Below are 22,264 nucleotides of genomic sequence, written 5' to 3'. Positions count from 1 at the left end.
TTCAGGAAGGCTCTCAAGGTGTGCTTCCACTATATAAATGCGACCTCCGGTGGACAGTAACAGCCCCGAAATGAGACGCAGATTCAGAGTTCCACATGAGGTGGTTATTAATATCCAAATAATATAAATATTGCGAACATAAACATTAGGTGAGCAGGTTACATTGTAACCCCGGTCCTAACAACACGCTATGTGATGAGATTTGCATTGATCAGCAATTGGGCTGATTCCACAAGACGAAACACGACAGAAATTTAAATACAGCCATTCAAAATCAAAGAATTGTGCACTCACTGCACTCCAACAAAATGGTGAGGTTCATAATATAATTAACACATATTGAACCTCTTAAACATTATTAAATGAACATGCTGAATCACTAATATGTGTTGGCTTGCACTGAGTCACAGTTCTATGGTTTATTTTATTTTCAAGATCTGAGGTGAACACTCTGATGCTATTTTCAGTAGTATGGCAATAAATGTCATGTAATATGGCATTCAAACTCGCATTGCTAGCATTTAACACTGAATAAAGCACATGAGGTGTACCTGAGGTGATCATTGTCAGTTTTTTTTTGTTATTCAGCTGCAAGAAATAGAAGCTGTTTCTAAAATATAAACTTCAGGTGTTGGTTAGAACAAAAACATTCCTTCTATCGTGTGCCGTTGCTTTTATTTAGAAGACGGTTTAAATCAGCCTTTAGGTTTAACAGTCAAGCACACTGCTGTTGGTATTGTCAATCTGGCAACCTGCGCTTGTGTGTGTTTTAAAGCAGAAGTGCAATACCTAGTTCAACCACTGTGTGTCAAACTTACGTACTGCACCTTTAATTAAAAAATAAATTAGTTATTAAAACTATTACGTTTAAAAATGAGGTGAAAAAATATTCTCTCCATTAAGCAATACTTTGGAAATGTACATTTCACAGGAGCTAATACTTTTGACTTCAACTGTACATCATAGATATCAAATGTCAATGGGCTTAGCATTTTTTCTTTTTCTTAGGAAACCTTAATAGAAGAGGCTACTCTACATATGAGTTTTGAATGTGTTATTAGATTTTTAAACAATCCCAACACCTTTTTAGAAGCATTTGAAGTGCTGATGAAGTAAAGCACCATGAGATTTAGTCACAGAAGGCTCCCGCTGTCCCGCAGAACTCTTTGCATATTTATCAGATATAACATTCATAAAGTAATGAAATATGATTACCATATCCGTTTTACCGAAGCGTAATGTTCTTGCGATCTGTTTCTCATAAAAACGTCTAACAATATTTACAACGCAGCAGTTCTTGCTGCACTTTAAACTGTTGGCCAGCGGGCATCTCTTCCTCTTCTGCTTTGAATTCTCCTGGCTGCAGGTTTAAACACTGCACTTAAGCCTTGCTGATGGGCAGCATATTGATTTCCTTTTTTTCTCTCTCTCTCTCCCCGCTTTGACATCTCGTGAGCTCAGACCAATGGCTTAATTCTACACAAATCCCACATCAGTGTTTTCACACCAAGTAAAACAAGTCGCTCATAAGTAATAGAGAAGGTCTGGTTGTCTTCACACCAGCAGAGAGATGAAGGAAGGCATTGGAGAACAGAAATGCTGTGTTTAAGGAAAGCACTGCGTGATTTGCACTTGATTTGTTATGAAAGGCTAACACCTTGATGTGTAACTGAATCTTGGGTGAATTGTAATTATTGACAGATTAATGGACATATCGATCGATCCTAACCTTTAAGCAAAGTCATGGTGTAGTAAAAACAAGTATTTGCAGCCCACAGCGCAATTGTAAGAGTAATATGGAGTGATTAACAAGCTAGCAAATATATACACTAACCGGCCACTTTATTATTACTAATACCGGGTTGGATCCCCCTTTGCCTTCAGAACTGCCTTAATCATGTCATAGATTCAACAATGTACTGAAAATATTCCTCAGAGATTTTGGTCCATATTGACATGATAGCATGATGCAGTTGCTGCAGATTTGTCGGCTGCACATCCATGAAGCAAATGTCCTTTGCACCACTGGTTCAGTTAAAAGAAACCATTCTAAATGTTGACTAAATTCAAAAATAACCTTTTATGTTATAAATTTTATGTTATTATGTTTATGTTAACCTAGCATATGTTTTAGGCAGCCCATCTCTGGGAAACATCCATTCACACTCATTTACACTCATACACTACGGACAATTTAGCCTACCCAATTCACTTGTACCGCATGTCTTTGGACTGTGGGGGAAACCGGAGCACCCAGAGGAAACCCACATGAACACGGGGAGAACATGCAAACTCCACACAGAAACGCCAACTGACCCAGCCAAGACTCGAACCAGCAACCTTCTTGCTGTGAGGCGACAGCACTGTCTACTGCGCCACCGCATCGCCCGAATGTTAGTTCATCTATGATATTTTTGCTCAGCCATACCCTGAAAACTCCTCTTTTTTTTGTGTCTAGAAACTTGCGTCCTTATTTTCATCTCATGTATTATAAAACGGAGTGCTTCAGTTTGAGAGTAGACACTGAGGTCAATGTATTTCACCAAGGTTCACTCACATCAAAATGTCTTGCTTCACCACTGAGCAATGCATAAAGATAACTTTGAACTGCTGTTCTGTTAACAATACTGAAAGAATGTTTAACCAAACCCTTGCCAGAATGTTAACTAAACTTCTGAGAATGCTTTATCTTAGCTGGATTATAGTTTAAAACATTTGCCTTTTAGCTAATTACATTCTTGTGATGGTTAAGCTAAAAAAATAGTGCACTGTTAGCAATTTCCTGTAAAATCTACAGTAACTTACTGGCAGCAGTTCACCAGTAACTTGCTGTAAATAATTTACAGCAAAAATACTGTGTTTTACATTTACAGCACCATTTATCTTAATGTATATGTATTTACAGAATTGTATGTATATCTTTACTGTAAAATATACAGGGATTTTCACAACGTGACTTTAAAATACAGTAACATACTGCATAACTGCCCTACAGTAAAATACAGTTCATATTACAGTTAAATACTGTGTAATTTACAAAGAATCAAAAACAGCGTAGCTTTGCAGTACTTACTGATAGATGCTACAGTTTTTAGACTGAATAACGGTTCTTGAAATAAGATGCGAGGAACGTACTTACAGCATCAAGGAGGTAAAAATCTGCTTGCCTTGCTTGTTGTAACCTTTCTAGTTAGCATATGCAAGATCCCAGCCCATCCAGCTTCGTAACGGGCAGGAAATCTTTCATGGCTTAAAGTAGCAATTATGGCAACATCAATGAATAGATTTAGATGGGTCAAAATGAGTCAGTGGATGGATTTAGATGGTTAAAAGGTTGAATAAATAATGCAGGACCTTGGTGTATGTGTAACTGACCAGTGGACTCACATTATTAAGCCTAATACAGCAGGGTTCAGAAGCCAAGAGCGCCTGAGAAAATATTTTTAGCACATTTATTATCACCATTAAAACTGAGTGCAGAGTTGAACTGAGAAATTATCCTATTTATTTTTAAGTGTTTGGTATAGTATGTCCTCATTTTGATTTTGTAGGGTAGATTTACTTACATCTGACTAGTGTCCTAGCAATAGTGGAGCATCTTGAATATTTCTTTTTCATTTTGATATCATTACATTTCTGTGCTTTCAGTATCTTTCAGTAACCTTAAACTGTCTTTTTTTTTTGTAAAGTGTATTTTGAAACTCAAAACTTTGGAACCTGACTGTACAGTATATACAGTGTGGCGGTCGTCATTAGATTTTTCCTTATTATGGTATGAGCGATGTGTGATTGGATTACAGCTGTCAGCTAATACAATGTTATTTAGAGTGCCTTGGATGGTGGTTCACTCTCTCTCATTCATTCCTTGTCACGCAGTCAGCATGCAGGTGATTCCGGGTCACGGGGTCATGCTGACTGTGTTTTTGTAGAGAGTGCGCTGCGTAGTTGTTTGTTTCGAGTCCGGTTTTGTAACACAATATGCGTTTTCGTGCTGGTTGGTCTTGTTCTGTTTCTGTGAGAGTGGCAGTGTTACTTGAAGTTAGGCGCGGTATCGAAAGTGCGATTGTACGAGTATGTTTTGATGCGGACGTTGAAGCAGCGGCATTTATGAATGGGAGAGTTTATTATTTTTTTATTATGTTTTGTTTATGATGCGTGGTGAACGTATCATGCGTTCAGGTTTGTTTGTGGAGTGAGGTGCGTGTTTATTTTTATTTTGGGGCTCGAGTTGCCTGTTGTTTTGGGTTTTTTCTTTTTGTTTGAATGTTTGATCACTGTTGTGATCGGGATTTGTTACATCACAGGTTATATACAGTTGAAGTCAGAATTATTAGCCCCCCTTTGATTTTTTTTTTTTTTTTCTTTTTTAAATATTTGCCAAATTATGTTTAACAGAGCAAGGAAATTTTCACAGTATGTCTGATGATATTTTTTCTTCTGGAGAATGTCTTATTTGTTTTATTTCGGCTAGAAAAAACACATTAAAAATACATTTTTAAACAATGTTTTTTAAAAAAGTTTCTTTTTGTGTAAATGCACCTTTTCCATTTACTATAAAGAGTAAAAATACTTTAACACCAATCAAAAGCTATTTTTTGCTAAACATTTCACAACACTTTCCACAGAAATGTTACAGAAACACATTCTCTCATGTACAATATAAAACTTTTCTCAAATTTTCACACAATACCTTTGTTATCACTTAAATGTTCATTTAATTGACTTAATTTTATATTAGAAATAGAATTATGCAAAAGTATTGTAAGGAGATATGCACGATGTTTGATTCGTTTTACAATACTGAAATATTTGCATGAACACTTTGCATATGCAGGACTTTTGCCAGCTCACGTGCAAGGTGCGGATATCAATAATGATAATGTATTTATCAGAAAACATTTACCAAACGTTTATTAAAAATGTCTTAAATGTTTAGTTTACAATATACTTTTGTTTTACCAGTTGTTTTGTATTATAGAACTTAATAATTTATGTTTATTCAATTCAATTCACCTTTTTTTTGTATGGCGCTTTTACAATGTAGATTGTGTCAAAGCAGCTTCATATAAAAGATCATGGTAAATTGAAACTGTCAGTCCAGTGTAAACGGTGCAGTGTAAAAGCATGGACTAGCTTTTCTGAATCTGAGATGGATAGCATACTTCGTAACTTAGTGATATTTCTTAGATGAAAGAAGGCAGTTTTTGTGACATTAGATATATGATTTTCAAAAGTTAAATTGCTGTCTAATATGACACCCAGATCTTTTGTTAACGCTAATTTTGTATCCCTCTAATTGCAGGTCGATTTGTGAGATCTGCTGTGTACAGGATTTAGGCCCAATAAGTAATAATTCTGTTTTGTCCGAGTTTAAAAGAAGAAAATTGCAGGTCATTCAGTCTTTAACATCTTTAATACACTCAGTTAACTTAGACAGTTCAGACATCTCATCAGGTTTAGTTGAAATATGTAACTGAGTATCATCTGCATAGCAGTGAATGCTGATCCCATCTCTTCTAATAATGTCACCCAGGGGTAGCATGTATATTGTAAACAGCAAAGGACCTAAAACTGATCCTTGAGGCACCCCATACTTTACTGGGCTGACTTGTGAAGGCTGTCCATTAATATTCACAAACTGGTAAAGGTCAGCGAAGTATGACTTAAACCATTGTAAAGCCTGTACCTGGAATTTAAGCGATTAATGAGGATACCGTGGTCAATGGTGTCAAATGCCTAAAATCGAGTGAAACTAATAGCGAGCTGCTATTTTATTGTAAATCGTTGGTTATTTTTACTAATGCGGTTTCTGTACTGTGATGAGACTGAAACACTTCAAAAACATTGTTCTTTGTCAGAAAGGAGCATAATTGGGCAGAAACAATTTTTTCTAGTATTTTAGACATAAATAGGCCTATAATTAGCTAAGTTGCTGGAGTCCAGTTGTGGTTTCTTAATAATAGGCTTAATAACCGCTAGCTTGTTAGGATTTGGATCATGGCCTGAAGATAAAGAAGAGTTGATAACGTTAAGAAGAGGTTCTCCTATAACAAATAGTAATTCTTTCATAAATTTTGTTGGAATTGGGTCCAACATACACATAGCTGGTTTAGAACTATTTATAATTTGATCTAGCTCTTCCTGTTCTATGATTTTGACGCACTGTAGGTTATTTAGATTCAGTGGAATGTTTACTGGATCTGAAGTACAAGGTGGTGCAGAAAGTTTAACATCTTCTATTTTCCGTCTAAAGCCTTCTATTTTATCACTGAAAAAATTCATGAAGTCATCACTACTTTATGAGTTTATGAGTCTCTTTAAACATTTGCTTTTAAATTATGATTCATGCTTTAATTTGGAAATTATTCATAAATCACTGCCTTTCCAGTAATATTTATTTTCTTAGATATTGTAATAAAGAAGTTGTCCAACACTTATGTACCTTTTTATGAGAACAATTGTGTACTTCCATTTCTGTTGTACCATAAAAGGTGCTGAGCAATAGAGCTCTTTTCTGTACCATATAAGGTACAACTTTTACAAAGGTACAAAACTGTTCCTCAAGGAGCATTATCTGTACCACCGTGTACCTTTTTTTAATTCATGCTAAAAATGTTAGGAACATGATAATGTGTGCTAGAAACCTGCTAGCATATGATTTTAGCATGTTACTACATGTTAGAAACTATAGCTGTGTCTCAAATCGCACACAATACACTATGCACTCATGCATTATGTACTTATGCACTTACACACTCAAGAGCATAGTACATGTATGTGGTGTCGTCCCAAATGGAGCACTAATGTTTTTTTACTAAGCGGAAATTCAAACCGTTTCCCTGATGACGTTTGACGGTTGCCAAATCAGTAAAATAAATGACCAAACTATCAAAAAATACCTGCCATGAGTATAAACGCATTCACCATCGAGAGGCGCTATAATCACTCTCGTAGGAGTATTTTGCTTTCACCATCCAAAATAAATAAAGTTATCCAACATGTCTGCCCAATAGCTCCGCCCCTTCCGCTACATGAGCAAAGCTGCAGTCGTTGAGTGCGTGAAGTGTCCAACAGCCCACACTTCATTTTACCGGCTGAATGAGTGCATCATCCGGGTAATTAAAGTGCACTTATTATTTTTAGAGTTTTCAGTGTGAACGCACTACTAACACTATTTATACTACAAAATGGCATAGAATAGTGCATAAGTATGCGATTTGGGATGCAGCTTATTACTATCAGACTAATTCGTTTTAACAATGTGTTAAGCATGCTTGAAACATGCTAACATGTTAAGTCATGCCAAAAATATCCTGATACTTGTGGCTTTGTTGAACCAATGCTAAAGCTTTCTAACAATACAGTTACAACTTCAGTTCCTACTATAAATCAGTAAAGTATGTTTTAGTTCAAAGATTTCTGGCTTTGAAAACAGAACAGAAATTTGATCTGTGAAAACAACAACATCAGAAGGGAAAATAATCGATTCAAGAAGATATCTAAGCCATGCCTACATTTGGCATCATCACAGAGTAATGGTATGTTAGTTTAAAGGTGTTTACATGAAATTAATTCAAAATTAACTTCAATGTTTGTTATTTGTTTAAGTTGTTTTTTTTAGGGCTATAAGGGCATCAGTGATGTTAAATTTACAGTCTGAATAATACTTTTACACACTGATATGTTAACTTTCGGTGAATGTAAAAAAGGTTTAAATTCCAATGGGCATGTTGTGAATGGCATTTCAAAGAATCAACAATGGCACTATAAAGTAAACGAATCACACTCTCTTTGTTCTTAATAGCGGTCTCTTTCTGATCAAAAGAGCGGCGCTGTGTAATTTTGCTCCTAATGTTAATGACTGCACGGTTGCTTTCAAGAGCAAATGAAATTCCCATAATTAATTTTAGATTAAAAATAGCTGCCCCGGCCTTTTTCCCCGCTATCAGATAATCTGTCAGCACAGAGAGTAGAAGGTAAAGCCACTTTGTTTTTGTTTTCAGAGCTTCGAGTGTGTTTACTGCTCTCTGTTTCTTCTTGTCCTGTTGGGTTTTATTCTCCATCTTTCACTTAAAGGCTTTTATGCTTCATGCTATTGTTTTCCATTAAATTTCTTTTTGTCTCCCTCTTTTTTTTTCATTTTCTCTCCTTCGCTTTTCAGATGTGCTCACACACCATTTAAAACTTAATCTCGACCAGCCCTTTCTGTTCTCTCTGCTTGTGTGGTTCTGCTCCACTGAGGTGTAGTAACTGGCTCCATCTGCTTCAAAACTCCGGAAGCCATTTTGGCTCGCTCAGGACATTTGGATTAACTGATTTAACTACACAATAGTGGTGGTGTTTTTTTTTTATACACCTTGGCTGCATGTACAAAGTGTACTTGTAAACATGAAGACTTGGTGAGCTGTGCCATTATAGCTAGACAACTACTACAGACATAAATAATTGTTTATTAATATTTTTTTTTAAATTAAAGCTGATATCTTCCAATTTGTGTGTATTTTGAAGAATTTCTACATCTGACGTATAGAATCTTTTTTCATTGTTTTGATCACTAGTAATCCACCTTCATGATGGACCAATGTGTCACATTCTATTATTATTATGTAAAATAACAGTTTTCACTAATATTAATATTAATAATAACAATTATTAGTAGTAGTAGTTGTATTGTTAGTATTGTTGTTGTTATTTATTTATTTATAAATAATAATAATTTCCAAAAAGCTTTCTTATGTCCCTTAAAGCCTGGTTTATACTTCTGCGTCAAGTGATCGGCATGACCCACGGCGCATGCAACGCGCGTAGCTGTGCATTCACTTCTGCGCGCTGTTTCTGTTTCTCTGCAATAACACTTCCGAAACGCTAGTTGGCAGTGAGGTGTTCATGTTCCTCTGTGTCGAAATTCTTCGCTGGTGTTTTGTTTTTTCTGAACACTTCCTTATAGTACAAGTGGCTCAAACTCGCTCATTTTGACGCAGGAACCGGTGGACGTGCAACAACTTTAACCATGAGGTACACACAAAACTTTCCACCCGGAGCTCCTTCACGGGACACCACACTCGTAAACACTTGCTCGATCGGGCTCGTGCGGCTCTCGGTCCCGCCCTCACTCGTCACCGCTTCACAGAGCTTGCGCTATGTGACGTTGCGATGTGTAGTTATATTTTTTGAGAGGTGCGCGTCAGTGACGCCGACGGCCGCGGCGAGGGCTATGCGTCCACGCGGAGGCCGCACCGTCGCATACGCGTGCACTTGACGCAGAAGTAAATCAGCCTTAAGTCAGCATTTTCTTTTCTATGTAGTAAATGTACTAGTAGTAGTAGTAGTACTGTGACTTAGTATAGTACTTATAAAATGCATTTTAAATGTATTATTGTGCAGTATCATTACATTTTGTGATGCAATTAATTTTTTAAACATGAAGTTGCACTCCGAGACGAAACATCTCCTCAGTGAAATACAATTATTTAAACAAACAAACAAACAAACAAAATATCTGGTGTGAGCATTTCATGTCAAAGATGGTACCGTTCTTTTATTATGTACATTAAATAATGTTAAAAAGACTGCATCTTTCTGAATTACTTTATAGAATCTTTCATTTCATCGTGAGGGCTGATTGGCTGTGGTTCTAGACCAACCATTTAAAAATTGAGCCTATCAACATGCTCTTGTAATTGGCTGTAATACTTGATTGTCTGCTCACAGAGAGAACCCGCTCTCATGCTCTTCTGATTGACTATGATGTTTAAATGACTTCTTACAGTACATTTAACACACTCTTCTCATTGGTAATTCTTTTCGATTGACTTCTTACCTAGAGATCCTGCCTACACACTCTTCTGATTGGCTAAAATTTTTGATTGATTTCTTACAGAGAGCCCGCCAACACACTCCTCTGATTGGCTATGATTTTTTAATGATTACTCACAAAAGAGAGCCCGCCCACACACTCCTCTGATTGGCTATGATTTTTTAATGATTACTTACAAAAGAGAGCCCGCCCACACACTCCTCTGATTGGCTATGATTTTTTATTGACATCTTACAGAGAAAGCCAGCCCACACACTCTTCTGATTGGCTATGCTTTTTTAATTGACTTCTTACAGAAAGGTGCCTGGCCACACACTCTTCTGATTGGCTATGATTTTTAAAAGACCTCTTACAGAAAGAGCCGACCCACATGCTCCTGTGATTGGTTGTGTTTTTGTTTAAGAGCTCGCCCACATACTCTTGTGATTGGTTGTGTTACTTCTTTAAGAGCTCGCCCAGTTGCTCCTGTGATTGGTTGTGTTTCTTGTTTAAGGGCTCACCCACATGTTCTAGTGATTGGTTGTGTTACTTGTTTAAGAGCTCACCCCCATGCTCTTGTTATTGGTTGTGTTACTTCTTTAGGAGCTCACCCCCATGCTCTTGTGATTGGTTGTGTTACTTATTTGAGAGCTCACCCCCATGCTCTTGTGATTGGTTGTGTTACTTATTTAAGAGCTCACCCCCATGCTCTTGTGATTGGTTGTGTTACTTCTTTAGGAGCTCACCCACATGCTCTTGTGATTGATTGTGTTACTTCTTTAGGAGCTCACCCCCATGCTCTTGTGATTGTTGTGATTATTGGTTGATTTTTTGTGTAGCTAATTGAATAACTTCCTACGGGAATATTATTGTATCATGTCAGCATCATGAGTTTATTATTTTTTCTGAATGGATTCTTAGCATTGCTGGAGAACTCAAGTTTGGACATTTAAGTACAAAACAAATCATTTTTGAAAGGTTGTTGGTTGCTAAGCGTCCAAGTTTCCTATTGAACCGCAGTACCACACACGGGATTAATAGTCAATCGATTTTTGTTTTTCACAGTACATTTATAGAACTGTAAAGAACATGTGAGGACCAAAGCAAATAAACAGTGTTTGCTTCCTTCCATTCTCCAAGGGAAAGCACATTATAAGCTCCTTTCAACATATCGATTGATTAAAGCCTAACAGAGAACGCACATCGAAAAAGACCTTGAATTTTCTGTTGTATAAATGAAGGCCGTTTAAAATGTCAGAAAACAAGAAATCGATGGCAATTAAAAATATATTTGAATGCCAACGCTTGATGTCCTAAATGTTATGCTTTATGGCGCTCAGTTATTCATTCTTTTGAAATCATTTTCAGGTTTTTGGGAGAGTTATGCAATACAACCCAATGATTTATTTCAAATTAAAGCACAGCGGTTGGTTTGAAATCGACTTGCAGGAATAAACCGGCGGTGTCAATTAACCGCTCTACGTCTCTAGACAGCATTTTATTGCAAGCCATCAATATTTCACTAACCACTGCAAAGCAAACAAATCGCTTTAAACATCTCCAGCTTTCTGACTGGGCCTTTAATGCCGTCTGTCATCAAATCATTCATTTTCAGACTCCATTTTGGCTTTACGCGAAATGTAATCACAGCTGGCTTGGTTTGTAAATTCTCTGATTCGGATGACGTGCGATGAGCGATGGTGTCTTGATGCCTTCGCTGTGAAACGACAGAACAGACAGGAGGAGACCAGCGTCGCTGACAAGTTCACAATAAATTGCATGCAAATGAGGACATGTGGATTATTGCATTCTGGGTAGCGAGTGAGACGGGCGGCATCGGTGGCCATGTTTACGAGGTGTGATGCAAACAAGAGGCAGTAATGAGAGTTGATCAAGCGTGACAAGGTGCACAAACACTCAGCGTGCATATAAGCCAATATGCAAATACACTCCTTCAGGAAGAACTTCTTGGCTTATAGTTGAGTGAGCTCTTACTGACTGGAAATATCTTGTGGTTGTTTGGTGGAGAGCAAAGTCAGTTTCCATTGACAATTTATGCGCTTTAAGACTTATAGCTGCCAAACATTTTTGGAAGTTTCCAAAATGGAAGTACTGGACCTTCTGTGGGAACTTTTTTTTGGATTTCATATTGATTTCACAGTGTAGACACAAGATGAAATGGTCACAATTTACAGTAAGGTTACATTAGGTGTTTACTAATAATGAACAATACTTGTACAGTGTTTATTAATCATACACTGTAAAAAAAAGTCAGAAATTTAAGGTAAAAAAATTAGCAGCTGTGGTTGTCGAAATGTAACCATTATGAATATGATAGGAACGTAAAGAAAATCTAAATTTTATGGTAATTTACAGTATTTGAGTAATTTTCCTTGTCATTGTTTTGAAGTACACTATAAAAAATTATATAAACAATTAGTCACGACAGCGAATGTTTTAATTCATAGTAACTTATTAATCTATGTTAATCATGTTCTCACTTAATTTTGTAAGTTATGCAAGCAGTTTTAAGTTATTTTAATATAAGTCCAATGGACTCATAAGGTTGATTTGATTCAGCTTAAAAATTCAAAGCAACCCGTTATGTTTTGTTTTTGTGTTTTTTCTTGCAGTGTACTAACATCTAACAAAATGAAACTTAATACTCTGAGTTAAGATAACGTATCAAGATTGAATGTGTTGATATAACTTGTATATCAAAATTTTACTTGACTGAACCTATTAGACTGAAAGAGTGTGTGAATGAGTGAATGTATTGATGCACTTCCCAGCACATTGCTGGGTTGGGGCTGGAAGGGTATCCGCTGCTTAAAAAAAAAAAAAAAACAAAAAAAAAAACAACAACAACACACATGCCAGAGTAGTTGGTGGTTCATTCCACTGTGGCAGACCCTGATAAATCAGGGACTAAGCTAAAGGAAAGTAAATAAATTAATGAACATCAAGTATTTGTCAACTTATTGAAATCCTTTAAGAGAATAAAATTATTGATTCATAAAAGACCCACTTCATATCGGATTTCAGTCAGGAAGTGATGGCATGGCAAGTTTATTTGCATAACAGTTCAACGGACGCATCCAGCGTGGCTCATTCAAATACAAAAGTACATAATGTATTATTAAGTCCAATCAACTTGAGTTAAGACAACTTCAATATTTAAGTTCACTTTGCGTAAACCATGTCCATTAAGCTTAAATTATCATATCAACATAATTCCTAATTAAAACAACTTATCTATTTAGGTTAACTAAACTTACATCACGTCGATTACACTTGAATTATTAAGTCTCTTAACTTGAGTTAAGACAACTTCAATATTTAAGTTCACTAAACGTAAACCATGTCCATTAAACTTGAATTATCATATCAACATCATTCCTAATTACAACAACTTATCTATTTAAGTTAACTAAACTTACACCATGTTCATTAAACTTGTGTTATTAAGTCCTCTCAACTTTAACATGAGTTAAGACAACTTCAGTATTTAGGTTCACTAAACTTAAACCATGTCCATTAAACTTGAATTATGCTATCAACATTATTCTTAATTACAACAACTGATCTATTTAAGTTAACTAAACTTACACCACGTCCATTGCACTTGAATTATTAAGTCCTCTCAACTTGAGTTAAAACAACTTCAGTATTTAATCAGCTTACTTTTTAAGTTGAAACAACAACAAAAATGTTTGCAGTGAATAAAAACACAACCTTGTAACAAATAAATGAGATGAGAAGATGAGAAAGTCATATGATGAACAAACAGCTTTTTCCACAAGCTACTAAACACCATCATGGTAACACACATTAAATTAAAGTGACGCAATAAACATTATTTATCAACATTATATGTAACATAAAACACGAATGTGCATAATTCAAGAGAAAAAAAAATGTTGTCATGTCATGAACTAATGATGAACAACTGTATTCTCATTAGCTAACATTAACACATATGAATAAATACTGTATTAAATGTATTGTTTATTGGTTGTTCTTGTAAGAAAATCCAGTAACTAACTTCATCTAATACAACCTTATTGTAAAGTATTACTGATTAAATTATTAGCAATTCCTTAGACTTTTTAGCTGTAATAAAACCCTTTAAACTCATATTTCATGTTTATTAAAAACACTATTTTCTTAATTAGAAAGAGTGATAGTTCAGCTGACATGCACTGGGAGTGGCTCTCCAAATAGTGCCACCCAATAGCTCTGTTTTAGTACTGCTGAAGTGTAAATGGACGTAATATTTTAATGTGTTGATTCAATGTTTAACTTTAGAAATCATTCATGTGCACATGAGATGCGTTAAAGTAATGCTTGACATGATTATTGGGTCAAGAAGCAGATAGAAAACAATAATTAAAACCCACAACCTAATCACCATGAAGGCTTATTTTAATGGAATGTTGCCATGTTTGTTATAAATAATTATCTTTGCATCATTAGAATGGGAAACGAGTTTATTTCTCCTAGATGAACACTGAAATATCTGATTTTGAATGCCAGAACGTGCAGAAAATGTTTTTTGGTATCTCGACCTATTTTAAATATAGATTAAAACTTGCACATCTATTGAATCGCTAACTGTAGGCTCCATCTACATCGTTTGATTCAATTTGATCGGATCATTTGAGTCATCAGTCAGAGACTCATTCCAACCAGACCACTTGAATCAGTGAATGGTTAATTGGAGACTTTCTCTGATGAGATCATTTGAATCAGTGAATCATCAATTGGAGACTTACTCCATCTCTATAATTTGAATCAGTGTATCGTTAACTGTACACTTTCTCTAATGAGAGAGCTGTACTGGTGCTCAATAGGAATGAGGAAATCACAGATAGGCTGTTCCGAAAAAATGTTGGGTCTCAGGAATGCTATATTGAATGGCACCCGCTCCCATTCAAATTACACCAGAGTTACTGACCGCTACTGTGTTTTATTCGGAAGTTTATTCTCACGCCGCAAGAAATCTGGTCAAGAAATCTGGAATGCAGATATTTAAATGGGAGCCAACAAGCGTGTTGTAAACCCATGCGTGAGCGAACATTTTTTTTCTCTTTTTTTTGTAAGTTAGTTGGTTAAAACATACTAATTTCCATTATTAAATAAAAAATAAAATAATAATAATAACAATAATAATAATTTGCAAGTCATAATAATGAAAAACTCTCATACTAATGACTTACTTGAATGATATGCTTTCTAATGACTTAACATATCATAATTATAAGAAGCTGTCTCATAATATTCATTTGTATTTATTTTCTCAAAATATTGACTTTCTCATAATATAAAGTTATTTTTCTCATAAAAATGACTGCACTGTAAAAAATCTTATGTGCTATTTACAAAAAAAAATTGTGGTAACACTATTGCACGTATTATTTTTAAGTAAATTTTAAGACTTGATTTTTTTAGCAAAAACCACTTGAATGAATCATGTGAAAATTGCTAAATGTTTTGAGTGATAAATGAAGATTTTAATATTATTAGCGGAATGTGCTTTTATAATTTAAGCAAATCCACCACCATTTACTCATATTCATTTTTTTTAACGAAAACCACTTGAAAGAATCATGTGAAAATTACTAGTTTTTTTAAGTGATAGATGATGATTTTAATATTATTAGTAGAATGTGCTTTTATAATATATGCAAATAAATCACCATTTACTCAAATTTATTACTGAAAATTACTCATTCATAAAATGTAAAATATATAATGTATAATGAAAAACATACACAATACACTTAGGCCAAATATCATTTTATTACATGTTACACTGATAACAAAATGGTACAATATGTTAAACAAATCTATATAAAATTTACAGCAATGCTAATCTCTGATAAAAATTCCTTTATCCATGTCATGGAAAAAACTGACCTGTCAACTTTCCTTTGTAGGAATAGTCACATTTTAGACAATATTTGACAGAATTTGTGTATTGCAAACTTAATATTCATTTCTTTGTAAGTGATTTTAATTTGTGGAATATTTGTATAAATCCAGTTCAGCGATTCTAGATTTTCCAGGCTAGCCATGACTCACTTATCCTCCAAGACAATGCAGAAGTCCTCATGGTTGGTCATCCCTCTGACAGACAGCAATTCTCTGTGCATTCCCACACTGTAAAATAAACATTACGTTTATTATAATGAAATTATGCAGTTGTACATTTCAAATGTTTACTAAAACACATTAAGGAAATATATTAATGAAATAAACCATTTCTTTTTATATCTGTGAACAGTAATTCTTCATAATGTTTGAGTAGATGTTGCTGACTGACACAAATACACAAGTATTTTGACTTATAATGGTGTTTAAATGTATACTAGTGTACAGACATTTATAAAAACATACCATGTTTATACAAGGAATAGTGCATTCAACAGTGTAATGCTTGAGCTATATATTTTTTTGTAAGCATGCAAAAATATAAAATGCAGTTTTCGGAAGATCATAAATATCTGAAACAGTTTGAGACACTTACATTGCACTCCTGGATGAGCTCTTCCTCTTATTCATACAGATAGACCAGCAACAGAGGACGACATCTCTCGTTTCATCCCTGATTTAATGTGAGGTCTGATGCAAAAAAAGTGTAGAAATTAGTAATAATAATAATAATAATAATAATAATAATAATAATAATAATAATACACAAATAACATTATTAAAAATACCTGATGTATGGCACCCATTCTCTTTATCAAAATCTGCCTCAATAAACTGCTCCTCTTTAGTGGGAAAACACTGCGAAAGTTTTCTTCATTAAACTGAAAAATGAAGCAAACAAATATTAGTATTTATGTACAGTATTATATATAAACAGTTCATTACATTACATCAGCAATGCTGTAAAAGGAACCTTATGAAATGGAAAAGCACTAGCTGTACATAAACCCCATTGAATAGCTAGCTAACTTAGCTTAGCTTAGCTTAGATTTACCACTTAACAAGCTCACTGTTGTTCATCTGCTTAACTGTTGCCTGATCATTGCTGTTAAATATTACAATGCAAATAATTTGTTCAACTTCATTATATAATTCAGAATGAATATTGAAGCAAATCAATTTCAAATAGGAATGGGTGGTTAAAGATACCTGTGTATCCCTATATACATCATATGGCAAAAACTAAGCTCCTGAACAAGCTTGAACAGCATGTGTCTTTCCTGAAAGAGCTTAGGTTATTTAAGACAATAAAATGATAAACTGTTAATGCTTACCTCTTAACATGCTCGCTGTTGATCTGCTCCTTCAAAATGTCGTCTGATCACTGCCGTTGTTGAGATTCAAATGCAAACATCTCAATCAAATCCACATAATTGAGTGAATTTTCTTAAAATAAACGTGAAGCCATCTTTCCTCAATTTTATTAGCTTAACTGGTTTCTCAAATTAAGCTTAGTAATTGCACTAGTTTGCTTAAAAAAATAAGTAAAATTTAAATCTTAGTTATATTAGCGAAATCTTCTTAATATTTTATAATAAATCCAGAATATCAATTTTTTAAAGAAAATATGCTCATTATTTTTAATGACCTCATTAATTTTTTTAATGAAAATTACAACCCTCAAGATTCATTTTTTACAGTGTGTCTGGATCCATTTGGACCTGCTTTGTCCTGTTTGTTTAACGTTACTTTGATGCTTATTTAACCATACAGGAGCAGTGCTGATCATGCCACTTGAGATTGACCTTTTTTATATACAGTATATATATATATATATATATATATAGCCCTCTCATTTTTTAATCTAGATGCAGATCAGTTGCAGTTTATTTCATTAGGACTTTCATTGGACTATTCATTAGGATTAGGTAAATAAATGTGTATTTTAGGCATGGGTCAGTATGAGATTCTGACCGTATGATAACCTTGGTTAAAAATATGTTTATTTTACAGTATGACGGTATTGTGATTACTCTTCTAAAATATGTTATTTTTACATTTAAACTTTTTTCCTCATTGAACAAAAAAAATTATTTCAGGAAACATTTAAAATATTTTGGAATAGTAAGCATGTCAGGCTAAATTATTAAGATGTCTTCATTCGTTTCACTAACACAGATTTCCGTAAAAAAATGAGAGGTTTTAAAACCAACATAGGCTCATTCTGAAAGCGTAGCCCTACACACATTTCTGGAGAACGTGAATTATGTAGCCAGAAGTATGTATGGCTGCATTTCATCTTTAAAACGACGACTACGGGGCGGTATGATACCGTTCCTTTTCACGCTTATCAACTGACTACTTACCTCCCTATGGACGGCTTTCCCGCTGTTACCAGTTTGTCCAGTAGATCGTCAAGTATGTCGGTGGACTTGAGATGCAGAGAGGAATTGACCACGACGACAGGGTTCCAGTCCGGTAAAGAACGGTTCCAGAAAGCTTGTAAGACAAAAACAGAAGCCAAAAATAAAACAAACAATTTAATAACAGGGTGAGAATGTGGTAAAATCTGAAAACCGTGGTAAAAATCAAGCGAGTGGTTTTCTTTTTCTGGATTGCTTTTTAAAACGGTCAGTTACGTTTAGGGTAGTGAGTGGGCAGGTCAGTCGGTGCTTTTGAAAACACTATTGGTTGGGTTTAGGAAAGGAGGTAGATGGGTCAGTCGATTGGCCAGTCGTTCAGTCAGTCAGTCGACAGCAGCCTCTGGTGGATTTACATTAGAAGAGCATGTGCGAATGGTATGCTCCAGAGAAATTTGATATCTGAAAAAGCATACACAGCGGCCTCCGGTGGATTTGCTAAAACAAAAACTGCAAAGAAATGTACCTCCTGGCACGTATTTTGTTATTTCCAGAAATGTATTTAGCAGTATGTTTTCAGAATGAGCCTAGGTTGTTTAAAACCTTGACTTTTTCAAACTGCAGTAAAGCTTGAAACCGGTTATCGTCCCATGCCTAGTGTATTTATATAGCACATTTACGCAATCAACATGTTTCATATCACCGTACTATACCTAAAGTACCAGAGAAGAACGGTTACAGAAATTGGGTAAAACAAAAACAGGAACCAAAAATTAAACAAACAGGAAATAACAGGGTGAGAATGTGGTAAAATCTGAAAACGTGGTAAAAATCAGGCGAGGGCTTTATATCACTGTATTATACTTAAAGGGCCATGAACTGGTGTTTACATGTTTACATTCAGAGAGCAGCATTTACAGTGGATCTTTCAGTCCATGATACTGTAGTGATATTAACGTACTGTACTGTACTAACTTTGCCATCTAAATAAACATAAACAGCGAACATTTATTGCACACTTACCAAATCTGTAAAGACAGGACAATCAACACAAACTGGAGCCACGTCTTTTTTAAAAGTGGCAAATCCGAATTTTATCATTTCCAGATACGAAAAGCTCTCGTGTAAAACATGTTCCTTACAAACGTATTTTTTCGCATGTTAGTAGATCACTGTAATCCACACATGAGTCCAGCTGCGCTCTCATAGCGGGGAATTGAAAACAAAACCTTCGTTGCAGCACATTTATAAACGCAACACTGATGACCCATGTCTCCAAACAATTCTTCTTCCACTTGTTTTAATTACGGTTGTCAACACAATGTGGCGTCTCTCTGCCGTCTGAACACTGTAACAGGTTAAAACAGCCTAAAAATAGTCTTCCCAGCTATCATGCATACTAATGATGTTGCACCTTAGACACCTTAGAGCGTGCTGGTCTGGAAAGTCTTCGAAGCCTTTCTCATGAATTAATGCTGAAAGCTCAAAGACGTCACATTGTACCCGCCGGTACAGACATCCAGTCTACACACAGCTCCAAAATTTATTAAACCGGAAGAATGAATTTGCTCGAAATAACGCAAAAACAACCAATTTTCACTTTTTTTGTGAAATATATGTGTCCTAATAATGTTTTTAGCACTGTGCAACACATATATGACTGTCAACAACTCAAAAAATTTATTTTGATGTTTCGTTACCCTTTAAAAAACAAAAATCTGTGGCTAAGGCAACTGTGGCAAGGTTAAAAAAATCCATAAGATGTTTAGGTAATGGATGGAAAAACCTTGAGAGGAAGCAGCCTCAGCTGGGGGAATCTGTCCTCTTACATGGCATTAAGGTGATTCATTCTGTATCTGCTGTCATTGCTTTCTTCGGATTGAAAAGCAGCATTTTGCACTTTAATTAGGGAGGAACCTTGGTATTTAGCCAAGTATTGTGGTTAAGGAGTAGTTTACAGAAAAGACTGTTCTAGCGATCTGCTGACTCACGGATGGGGCTGGAGCCTCTTTTAGGCCATTACAATAAAGAGCGCGGTCTCATGGGAGACGCGCGGGGGAGGAAAATGAGTTGAGCGAGATTAAGTGAAAGATGGCGAGATGTTTTTGTCTGTCTGGAACAACCTCCAGTTATCTCCGATGTTTTTTTTTTTTGTGTGCCAAAACATAATGCAAATGATCCTCCGTTGAGCAGTGTGGAGAAATTACATTCCACAGACGGCAGCTTTCAATGTCTATCCGACATTGACATTGATTACATTAGCATTCGGGTTGATAGTAGATGGAAACGTGCCCAATGATGTTCAAAGAGGAATCATTTGTTTGGCTGTTTGCCTGGACTTTGGAGATCTGTTTGACGTCTCTGTGAACTTCATTTAAAGTGGGATCAGTTTCAGATATTTCATCTGAGGGAAGATTTGCTTACACACGACACACAGAAACACGAGATTTAGTTGAGAGGAAAATAGAGAGGATTGTTGCAAACTTGATTGAAATGGCAGAAAGTGACTTGAATCTTAAATTAGAGCTGCACAATTTTGGAAAAATAGAGAATTACTTTTTTGTCTAAAAGAGAGATCGCATTTCTCCCATGACTTTGTATAGACATAAACAGACAGTTGCTAATACAATGTTACCTCATGCTAACTGTAACATTCACTTATACTTCTGTTGCCACAAATGTTCTCATTCTCTAAGCAAGCATATGTACAATTGCATATAAACATTTTCATAATCAAATCAATAAAGGGCACCTATAATGAAAATCATCTTTTGGAAGCTGTTCAGACAGAACTGTGTGTAGGTATAGTGTGTCCATAGTCATATTGGGGTGATATGAAGACCAAAAATCTCTTTTTTTAAATTTCCTGACGTTAAAATAGGAAACAAGTCCCTCCCATTTTGAGGCCCACCACAACTTGACGTAGGAGTGCGGTTTCCCCGCCCACCAAATTGATTGACAGCCACGCATTAACATCTGACAGTCTCCGCAGTGATGCATATAATCATATCAACAAGACAGGACGTGCGCAAAACAACTGGGATTAAAAGATCTGTTCGGCTCTCTGTGATCATCAATCAGCATCAAATGTGATCAAAAATGAAAGTTTAATAAGTTTTTAAAACAGCATGCTCGTATTAAAGTAAGTTAAAGAATTCATCACCACAGCCACTTCTCAGTACAGTTATAAAAGAAGACACTTCAATCCCGGTTTGTGGACGTTAAATCAGGTTTATTTTGTACATTAACATAATGGATATCCATACAGCAGTGTGTCCTGTCACATTTGCCGTTCAAAAACAGTGCAAAGTTAAATGTGCGCGCTGTTTGTGTGTGTGGGTTTGTCTGTGTGTGTGTGTGTGTGTGTGTGTGTGTGTGTGTGTACCTGAACTTTGTAACGACATTGTGTGTGACTCATCATTGCAGAGAAACCTGAATTAACTCCACAACAAATACTCTCTCACAAACGTTACGTGAGATGTCTATCACTGTGCTGTTTATCTGACGCAGCAGAAGACAGAGGCACACTCTGACAGGCATGTAGGAACGGTGGGCGGGAGAACAAGCATTAAAGGCACAGGCAACAAAAACAGCTACATTGTGTTCAGAGCAGAAAATTCTAATATTCTGGAAGATATAATAAATACTATGATGGGTGTTTTGAGCTGAAACTTTACAGACATATTCTGGAGACACAAACGACAGCTTAAATCTTGAAAAGGGGGTTAACAAGGTGGCCTTTAATCACCAAAACTTTAATACTGAAATGTATTCTAAATTTAGAGAAAAATATCAAATTAAATGAGATTAAAGGCGCACACAGTACAGAGAATGTCATATAAATAGAGTTAAGCAGTTACATTTCAACTTAAAGGGTCAGTTCACTCCAAAAAAATGAAAATTACCTCATCATTTACTCTCCCTCATGTAGTTTTAGAGCTTTATAAGACACTATTTATTATTGAGGCAGAGCCAATGTTTAGATGATTTATGTCAAGACTTTTGGCAGGTTTTTTCTCAGCGCCATGTTTTGTTGCTATTTATAGAAAGTATATATGGGGTAGCTGTAAGCTAGCTGTCCTGTTTGAATAAAAACATATTCAGTATTTAATTAATTGCATTTAGCTAAGTATTTTCACACACTTGATTAACCAAATGTCTTCAAAGGCCCTTA

General features: G+C 35.4%; 1 protein-coding gene and 1 long non-coding RNA gene across 2 annotated transcripts in view; one reads left to right on the top strand and one right to left on the bottom strand.

Moving 5' to 3' along the window:
- Positions 1–22,264, top strand: part of cfap58 (cilia and flagella associated protein 58) — a 196,508-nt gene that overhangs the window by 164,926 nt on the left and 9,318 nt on the right. The gene's annotated exons all lie outside the window — the stretch shown is intronic.
- Positions 15,589–17,292, bottom strand: LOC130226105 (uncharacterized). The gene is made up of 4 exons (XR_008837747.1): positions 17,065–17,292; positions 16,519–16,611; positions 16,326–16,420; positions 15,589–15,958 (listed from the first exon to the last, which is right to left on the bottom strand). It is a non-coding gene; the product is annotated as an uncharacterized LOC130226105 (long non-coding RNA).

The sequence above is a fragment of the Danio aesculapii genome, chromosome 1 (assembly GCF_903798145.1).
Source record: "Danio aesculapii chromosome 1, fDanAes4.1, whole genome shotgun sequence".
NCBI lineage: Eukaryota > Metazoa > Chordata > Actinopteri > Cypriniformes > Danionidae > Danio > Danio aesculapii.
Note: the sequence above shows the minus strand (reverse complement) of the source record. Positions and strands in the feature narration are given on the sequence as shown.